Source organism: Silene latifolia, unplaced genomic scaffold (assembly GCF_048544455.1).
Source record: "Silene latifolia isolate original U9 population unplaced genomic scaffold, ASM4854445v1 scaffold_124, whole genome shotgun sequence".
Lineage (NCBI taxonomy): Eukaryota > Viridiplantae > Streptophyta > Magnoliopsida > Caryophyllales > Caryophyllaceae > Silene > Silene latifolia.
This window is the reverse complement of record NW_027413129.1, coordinates 933,538-943,137: the sequence shown is the minus strand read 5'-3', so window position 1 is coordinate 943,137 and position 9,600 is coordinate 933,538. Positions and strand designations below refer to the sequence as shown.

Genomic DNA, 9,600 nt, shown 5'->3' with positions numbered 1-9,600 from the left:
AATTCCCGATTAACCATGCTTGGTGTTACCTCTACATCCCCAAAATCTTGTTCCTGATGTCCATTGAATAAATTATCAAAGTAAGAACTCCATCTAGCCTTTATCTCGTTATCCTGAACCAGGACCTTGTCGTCCATATCTTTCACACACCTAACTCTCCCAATATCTCTCGTCTTTCGGTCTCTTATGCGAGCCAGTTTATAGATATCCTTCTCTCCTTCTCTCGTGTCCAACCTCGCATACACTTCTTGGTTAACTTTTGCCCTCGCATCCCGTACGGCCTTTTTAGCGGCTCGTCTAGCCTCCTTGTACTTTTCAAAGTTCTCATCACTCATGCATTTCCCCAGAACCTTATAGCATTCACGTTTAGTCTTTATCGCTTGTCTCACCACATCGTTCCACCAAGATGTGTCCTTACTTGATGGTCTATTCCCTTTAGATTCCCCTAACACCTCCCTCGCCAAATCCTTTACAACATGCTCCAATTTATCCCACTTTGATCAATATCTTTCTCCTCGCAATCCGACCAAATATCGCTACTTCCAACCTTATCCAAAAACGCTTGTTGGTTTCCCCCTTGTAGCTTCCACCACTTGATCCGTGCCTCACCGATTATCTTTCTCTTCCTCAAGTCTCTCTTACCCCGAAAATCAAGAACCACTAGTCTATGTTGTGTTGCGGCACTTTCCCCGGGTATGACCTTGCAATCGGTGTACTCTTTCCTCCACACATTCCTTACCAAAAGGAAGTCAATTTGACTAGCATTACCTCCACTTCTATAAGTCACCAAATGAGAATGTCTTTTCTCGAACCAAGTGTTCATTATACCCAAGTCATATGCCAAAGCAAAATCCAATGTGTCACTTCCTGCTTCATTTCTCTCCCAGAACCCAAAACCCCCATGAATGTTCTCAAAGCCAACTCGACTAGTACCCACATGCCCATTGAGGTCACCATCAATGATCAATTTCTCTCCAATAGGGACTCGTTCTACAACCTCTTCCAAATCTTCCCAGAAGGCTCGTCGAAAAAAAGCATCCAAACCTACTTGAGGTGCGTAAGCACTTATAACCGTCACCACCTCATCCCCGACTACAAGCTTAATACTCATAATCCTATCACTCTTTCTCGATACTTCTACCACATCATCAATGTAATCTTTATCAATGACAATACCCACTCCATTACGACTTTTGTCTTTACCCGTGTACCAAAGCTTATAACCCCAAGGCGCTATCGGCCTTGCTTTATCTCCGACCCACTTTGTCTCTTGTAGACACATTATATGCACTCTCCTCCTTTTCATAACCTCCCCTACCTCAGCTAGTCTCCCTGTCAAAGAGCCAACATTCCACGTACCAAACCGTAACCTACTACCCTTCCTAAAGTCATGTCCTGATTTCTTTACCCGCTCTTGACCATGCTTCCTAGATCCAAACCTATTTGACACCACACCCATACTTCGAGGTGGCGCGCCGCTTTTGGGTGACGACCTAACAACCCTTGCATATTTTTCACTACACCCGGGTCTAGAAGATGTAGCGCACCCTTGCCTATTTGACACCACCCCCAGATGTAAAGATGGCGCGTCGCTTCCGGGCGACGACCTAGCAACCCTCACATACTTTTCACTACACCCGGGTCTAAGAAGTGCAGCGCGTCGCTTCTGAGGAGACGCCCCAACGATGTTCAAATTCCGATTCATGTCCATAAAATATGACTAAGTTTTTATGCTGGCTGCCACAGACCTACCGCAACCCTCCTCCTTTATCCGGGCTTGGGACCGGCAGCGAATGCCCGAAAACACTCACCGGCGAAGTTAAACATGTGATAGAAACAAATAGAAAAAATTATATCAACCTAATTTAACATTTACATATTTTAATTATCCATGACTTCCCTAGTCCCTAGACAAAAGAGTACTACTCACACATATTAGAAATAAAACTAACAATGATGTATGAAATGATAAACATGATAATAATATAAATATGACTAAATAAATGAAATAACATAAATTATAAATAAACTAAATACTGAAATGGAATGCTAATGATAATCTAATGCTAGTGAAATGTAAAGACCAACTAATAAAGCAATGCTAATGATAATAATGAAAACTATAACGATAATGAAGAACACGATAATGAAATGAGCAAGGATCGAAATTACCGTAACAAAAGGAACTTGAAACTTGAACAAGAATAACAAAACCAAATGACTAAAGAAAGCTTGTATTGCAATAAGAAACCAATGCTTGAACAAATAAGAACCAAATGTTTAATAATATTGAAACTTAATATGAAAACTAGGAGAGAAATTGTATGCTTAAGCTAAGGAGGAGTAGAATTGTGCAAGAAAAGGTATCCCCTAATGACGGATTAAGGCCCCTATTTATAGTGAAATAAGGGCATAATGTAAAAAGCCAAGAGGGAGCAAAACCCGATCGAGGACATGCCACCCCGATCCGGGCCGTTGAAATCCGGTTATTCTTCATCAATTGTTGATTAAATGCTCAAAGGGATCCAAAGTTTGTGATTAATGTCCTTTAATGCACCCAGGTAAATGTTTAATGACACATATTAAGAGCATCCAAAGAGCATCCTAAGCTTGATATTTTCTTTATAAATTTGGACCTCTTTTGGGCTCTTTTTTAAGATCATTTTGCATTATCATTTCCATGCTTCTAGTTTCTCACTTGGGCTTGGAAACACACTCTTTCATGGTCATGCTTGGTCTTTGTTAACCTCGTGAACTTGTATGCTTGCTATTTGACGGAAAAAGCTACTAAAAGCTTAATTTCCTACAAAACATGATGAAACAAGCAAATGCAACTAGAACACGGAATTAGCTCACATAATCACTAATGTTAGTGAAATAATCATATAAATTTGAGTTAAAATTGGGGGTAAAAGCATGTATAAAATGGACACATCACCGTTCAATAACGATTCTTACCTTAACTTACTTAGGGAACCCGACAACCCTAGTTTTTAATCAATATTTTACATCTTATCATCTTATCTTGCTTGTTTTCACTTTCTTAGTTCTAGCTTAATCAATTTCACCTCTCTCTTTTTATTAGACCAAACTTAGACTAGAATAAACCTTGTGTAAGCCCACTCCATCCTTGTGGATTTTGACCCCTTTTATACTACTTAATTGAGTTTGTTTTTGATCCGAAAATGACGATAATTCCGCGTATCATAAGTTCACCAGATTTAGTCCCATATCCTCAGCACACCTCAACTTCTCGTTGAACTTATGGTAGTACTCTATCACAGTCATGTCCCCAGTCATCTTAAAATAATCGAACTCATCCCGCATCTTGCTGCGAACATGCTCAGGAACAAATTCATTTCTCATAGGTCTTTTGAACTCGAACCACGGAATTGCGTCTTGACCTGCTTCACATAGATCTCCAAAGCATTATCTTTCACCTTATCCCACGACTCTCCGGTTGAGTCCCTTAGGTAGAACGCAGTCTGTTCTACCTTAAACTCCTCTGAAGAATACACCACCCCAAGGATATTCTCCATCTCACGATGCCAGTTGTCGAGCAGAATCGGCGCGCATGTGCCCACATAAGTAATGGGGTTGAAGCGAGATATGGTAGTACTCATCTTGGAGAAATCTACCATAGTCTCCTTATCTTTCCCCATCCTATTGAGGGTCTTAGTGAGCGCATCTTGATGTTCAAGCATTTTGGTGATATCCTCAATGCTCATCTCTAGAGCCTTAACATACGCGTCTGATCTCTTTAGTAGCTATATTTGAGCTATAAAAGGGATATAAACATAATCACATAGACTACGGTTCAAAGCAATTATGACTCGCACAAAGACATACTCGATCGAGTACCTGATGTGACCATAATTAGAGCATATTTAGTCCCCGAATTAGCTTTGTTCCCATGCTTTTTAGTGCATATTTGGGTCATTTATTGTCTTTAGTCCTTTGTTTTGCATATTCTTTGAGGTTTTATTTCCTTGGTAGGAAAGGAGTGCAAACCTTGTATTTTCATGGCAAAATAGAGCTAAATTGATTGAATTCAATGACCAAGCATAAAAGAGAAGACAAGACTAGAAGGCCTTTGTACATACTATAGTAGATGGGCAATGATGAGAAAACATCCTTGCATCCCCGAGGAAATCCTCAAGGATTTTATGAAGAAAAAGGAAGAAAAGAAGAAAGAAAGTAGCTGTAAGACAATCCGAGCGGATTGTCTACAAGCCGCCCATCCAACAAAGGCAATCCAAGCGTCTTCCCCAGCTGGACGCCCGTCCAGAATCACCCCAATCCGCCCGTCCACCACCACAATCCGCTCGGCCAGAACCTCCACAATCCGCCCATCCCGTGCCCTGGATGCTCGATTATGTGTCAGCCATTTCGTCTTCTACAAGTTTCAAGGAAGGATGCGCATATTTTTCTAAGACCGGCGAAAAGGAGACCGAAGTCTCCCTTGAGACCGGCGATTCCTCAAGGACTTAATCGTCATTTAAGCCCTTAGTAAACCCTAATTTATGTAACTAATCCCCACTATAAATACCCCATTAGTCTAATTAGATTAGCATGTTATTCTTAGCAATCTTTAGTGTAGTTAATATCAATCAAATCTCGCTTTAATCTTATAATCAACATTTAATCAAGTTTTAATACAAATCTCATTTCCTTAATCTCTTTTAGTTCATCTTTCATTTTGGGTAATTGAAGACTATTTGGGTTATTATTGGGAGATTGACAACCTTCCAATCAATCATCAAGTAGTTCTATTATTCTTTGCTTTATTATTGGAATCATTAGTAGGTATAATTCTTTTAATCCCTTTTTAAATATTGTTAATTATCTTCATTTATTCATCATGTTTTACTTTGTTGGTATGATTGACAACCTTGCTAGCATGTTCAACATGATAATGAGTGAGTAGTTTCCTTAGCTAGGGTTAATGGGTAATTAGGGGAAACCAACATGGGGGATGATTCATGCTTAAATTAATATATTTTCATAGTTTATTTGCTTGCTTGTTGTGATCTCAACTTATGCACATGTTATGTTTGATGAAATGCGAGCCTATGAATCCTTACATTTTTTACCCATCACCTATCTTTTCAATGAGACTTGTAAGACATAAACCAACTCCAGTCTCATTAGACCATGCATATAGTTGAGTAGGGAAGATTAAGTCGACTTGTAGGTGTTGTACAATCTAATCGATTCGGCTCCGGGACCCAAACTTTCCTAGGATTGTAAGATATAAACCAACTCGATTCATCACAACAATAATTGCTTGCTTATAATTTGAGAATATGTTTGTATGATCAATTCCCATGAATCCCCTATGACCCCATGACACCCTAGTCCTTTTATCAATTGTTTACATCCCTTTTTAATCATCTTGCTTGTTTACTTTTATTACTATTTAGTTTAGTGATCTTCTACTTCAAACCCCAAATTGTGACACCCTTAGACACCGCTAGTTGCAATTGAAAATCTCATCTCAATTCCCGTCCCTTGGGATCCGACCTTTACTTGCCTCTTTACTAATTGTAGAGTTGTTTGTGGAGTTATAAATTGTGTTTTGGTCTAGGTGCTCCTAACGACAAGTACCGAAAACTAAACCTCCATCGTGAGTCCGACCAAAAATGGCGCCGTTGCCGGGGACGGTGTTAACTTGATTTAGATTTTCTTATATTGTTATTAGTTGTGTCTTTCTTTGCCTTGGGGAAGTAAAACTCCTCAAGGTTTGTTCTAATTATTTTTGAGTTGTTTGATATTTTGCATGTCTAGACGATCACAAGGTAACTTGTTACCCTTTGATCATGAAATTGAAAGGACTTTGACAAACAATAGAAGACTTGCTAGGAGAACTTTGAGAGGTATTGGTGAGGTTGTAGAAATTCAACCAAACACTATTGAGTTCATCAACCCTTTTGCAAGAGAAGGTGAGGAGAACCCAACACAAAATCCAACACAAAATCAACCCACAATGCCTTAATTTTCATCACATTCCGTACCCACCGAGGAGAACCTACCTAATGGTACTCCCACACCACAACACTTAACCGGAAATTTTATTGCCAAATCCGCATTTATCCAATTTGTCGAAAGAAGCAAATTTGGGGGGATGCCTAGTGAAGACCCTCGCTCTCATATGGAGACTTTTTGTGACTATTGTGATGCGATTTTTCAAACCGGTGTAACTCAAGACCAAATTCAATGGGTCTTATTTCCTTTTTCTCTAATTGGCACCGCGAAATAATAGTTGAAAGGCCTTGATAAGGCTACTCTCGGAATTGATTTTTGGAAGAAGTTGGTTCTAGCCTTCTACAAAAAGTTCTACCCACCGGAAAAGACTAACATGCTAAGAGCTCAAATTACGGGCTTTAAGTAAAGGGATGAAGAATCTTTGTATGAAGCTTGGGAGCGATTCAAGGGAATTTGTCGCTCATGTCCTCATCATGGACTTAGCGAGTGGTTCTTGGTACAACAATTTTGGAACGGTCTTTATGAAGACTCAAGAAACATTCTCAACATGGGATCAAATGGAATGTTCACCGAAGTTGACGACAATCAAACTTGGAACAAGATTGAGGAAATGGCGGTCCATAACTCACAATATAGTAGACCTCGCAAGGCTACTAGAGGAGGAAAGCATGAAGTGGACTCTATTACTCAATTGGGTGCTCAATTTAGTGCTCACATTGATACCATCAATTTGAAGTTCGAAAAAGCTATGGCTAGACTTGAAGAAGCCTCAAAATCACCAAAACATCATGTTAATGCCATGGCGGCATCTTCATCAATCCCAAGTGGGATATGTGAGAATTGTGGAACTTTGGGACATGACCAAAGTGAATGTAAGGGAACAAATGAACAAGTGAATGCTTTTCAAGCATACAAGAGTGGTACCCCTTACTCCAATTATTACAATGAAAACACCAAATTCCACCCAAATCTCTTATACAAAAGCCAAAATGTTCAAAACCCTCAACCAACATACACCTCACCTCCCATGAGAAACCAAAATCAAAGACCCTTTTACAAGCAAAACCAAGGTTACCAAAATCAAACTCCATACAATCAACAAAATGACCAAGGTTTTGATGTTCAAAAAGCAGTCCTCCAAATGCAAAAGAATCAACAAGAGTTTTTCACTCAAATGCAAAAGAATAGTCAAGCAAAGGAAATCACCATCAACAACATCCTAGCCCACACCAAAATGTTGGAAATCCAATTGACTCAACTAGCATCCTCAAGCTCACAAAGACAAAAGGGGCAATTACCACCTCAAAGTAATCCCCCGAGACATGAAACGGTTAGTGCCATTCACTTGAGAAGTGGTACGAGATATGAAGCACCGAAGAAGCAAGTTGAGGATGAAGTTGTGGAAGCTAGTGACAAGGAAGAAGTTGTGCAAAACTCCAAGGATGGAGAACCATCAAAAGAAGAAATTTCAAAGAAAAATGAAGACAAGGCCAAAGAGCCCATTGTGATTAGACTTCCTTTTCCAAGTCGTCAAGCCAAGCCCAAATTTGATGACCAACTTGGAAAATTTATGGAAATTGTGAAGAATTTGGAAGTCTCAATTCCTTTCACGGAATTAATCAATTACGTGCCGGCCTATGCAAAATACATGAAAGACATCCTTACGAAGAAGAATCCGATCCGGAAGCTTGAGACTATCGCCTTCACTAAGGTGAGTAGTGCAATAATTCAAGGGAGTTCACCTCCAAAACTTAAAGATCCGGGAAGCTTCTCAATACCGTGTACCATTGGCGACACCACGATCAACAAAGACTTATGTGATCTAGGGGCTAGTGTGAGTGTTATGCCGTACTCGGTGAGTAAAAGGTTAGGGATGGGAGAGCTTAAATTCACCAATATCACACTCCAATTGGCCGATAGATCGACGAAGACACCATTAGGGATATGGGAAGATATTCCCGTTAGAGTTGGGAAATTTTTCATCCCGGTGGACTTTGTCATTGTTGACATGGAAGAAGACTCCAATATTCCAATCATTCTAGGTAGACCTTTCTTGCACACCGCGGGTGTGATGATAGATGTGAAGCTTGGAGAGCTCACTCTAGAAGTGGGAGATGAGAGCATAACTTTCAATCTTGACAAGACCATGAGAGCTCCTCGTTTGCATGAACCATGTTTTATGGTTGATCATTATAGCCGGAAGGATGATAGGAAGAAGTCGGAATTCCAATGGAAAAAGAAAGTCGATGATGCTCCATTCAAAGAGCAAGGAAATTGTAACAAAGAGAGCTTGAAAAGCTCACCCGAGTTAAGCAATGAAGAAGATGGCCTCATTGGCCAAGACAAGAAAGTGGGAGAGTTGTCTCTATCAACTCAAGAGATCTTTAGTGACCAAGTAGATGAAGTTTGTAGTCTTTGGGACGATGAGTTTGAAGGGATTTTCAATCCCTACATTGGTAATGCTATCGATCAAGACCAACATGAAGGACAACAAGTGCAAAGATCTATTGAGGATCTTTATCATGATAATGAACAAGCTTTTGACTACTTCTTCAAGGTGTTGAGTAACATCAACAACACCTTGGACATGCCCCCATGACATCTCACTAAGGATGAGAGTTTGGTGGAGTCCTCTCCAAACCACCATTTGTAAATATTTCTAACTCCTAACTTGCATTTCAATTCTTACATTGCACTTTTTGTCATTTTTTTTTTGGATTTTATGCTTTAATCAAGATATTTATCATTTTTGAGAGAAGTGAGGGAGAGACTAATGATTTTATTGATGTGTAGTGCTTTAGCTTAGTGTGGGGATAGCAATTGCCTAGGCTATTCATGCCTTTGTAGTGCCCCTACAATGAAGAACACGGGATTTGAAGAATGAAAATGACACGGGATATGCAAGTGCACGGATGGAACTGAATCCGGGTAGACCAGGAGGAATCCGAGCGTCGTGATGGGGAATCCGCTCGTCTTATGGGAATCCGAGCGTCTATGGCTGAATCCGTCCGTCCAAATAAGCTGCAAAATTGAAAATTTGGGTCTGTTAGAGAATCCGAGCGTCCCAGCAGAGAAGACGCTCGTCTGAAAGAATCCGCTCGTCTTTGCAAGAAGACGCTCGTCTTTTTGCCAGTGCAGAATAAGAAAAGTTCCTGTAACAGAATCCGCTCGTCTTTAAGAGAATCCGCTCGTCCTGGAAATGAAGAATCCGCTCGTCTTCACTGAAAGACGCCCGTCTTTAGGCGAGATTTCCTGAACCCAGATTGAGCAGAATCCGAGCATCCCGAAGGGAATCCGCTCGTCTTCCCCCTGCAGTTTTGAAATTTCGGGTGTTTTTAAATTCCCCTTCCCACATTCATTCATTCATTCATACATTCAAACACTACCCATAAACCCCAAAACCCCAAAACCCCCATCCTCTCCATCACCAACAACAAGATTTCCTCAACTAAATTCAATAAAATCAAATTTAAACTTCCTTACAACAACAATTAATCACTCCTTTTACAATAATAATCAATCCAAGCACCAAAATCTTCAACCTTTGAGTCGATTTTTGAAATACAAAGGCAAATCCTTTCATCTTAAAATCGGTTTGGGTATAATTGGAAATTG

At 40.1% G+C, this 9,600-nt stretch overlaps 1 non-coding gene across 1 annotated transcript; it reads right to left on the bottom strand.

The window, feature by feature from the left end:
* Positions 1–6,358: 6,358 nt before the first annotated feature.
* On the bottom strand, positions 6,359–6,465 carry LOC141637660 (small nucleolar RNA R71). The gene has a single exon (XR_012541845.1). It is a non-coding gene; the product is annotated as a small nucleolar RNA R71 (small nucleolar RNA).
* Between the last annotated feature and the right edge of the window lie 3,135 nt (positions 6,466–9,600).